Below are 717 nucleotides of genomic sequence, written 5' to 3'. Positions count from 1 at the left end.
ATTGGTACAACCCTCCCCACTCTCCAAGAACTGTACTTATCCAGAGTGAGCAAAAGGGCTGGTAAAATCACTCTGGACCCCTCACATCCAGCACACTCCCTCTTGTATGTGTAAACATACCTGGCCAATAAAGCTCATTCTGATTCTGATAAAGCTCATTCATAGCTAGCTAACAAACTGTAGGCAGTAGTAACTAACGGTAATGACGGTAACTCACGATTGAGCCGTGAACCACTCATGCTAATGCGCTCTAGTTATTAGGTGTGTTCGTCTTGAAGCAGCGCTGCAGAACGATCAGTGTTTGACATCAAAGTACCGCGAGAGCGATTCGAAAGCATCAGGAGCGTCTGCTCTCTGTAGTTCTCACTGTACTTTGACGTCACACACAGATTGGTCTGCAGCACTGCTTTAAGGTCTAACTATACTCTATTCAACTGTACAATAACACTGGATAGTCTTCACTGTATAATGACAGAAAGCATTTATTTAGGCTGCTGTCTCTTTAAGACCTCCTGCATGGATCTAATGTTACACATGGCTCTATGCTCATACTTTTCTTTTTAGGAGAGCTTGTTCTCCTAATTACAAAATTTAGGAGCACCTTCTGATCAGTAATCAAAAATTCTGATCAAAAATTAGCCTTCCTAATACGAGGTAACATTTAACTCCCTTAAAGTGATTTACCGGGCTATTTTCCTTTTACCTTTGCAATGGCAT

The sequence above is a fragment of the Barbus barbus genome, assembly GCF_936440315.1.
Source record: "Barbus barbus genome assembly, chromosome: 30".
Lineage (NCBI taxonomy): Eukaryota > Metazoa > Chordata > Actinopteri > Cypriniformes > Cyprinidae > Barbus > Barbus barbus.
This window is presented reverse-complemented; position numbering follows the sequence as displayed.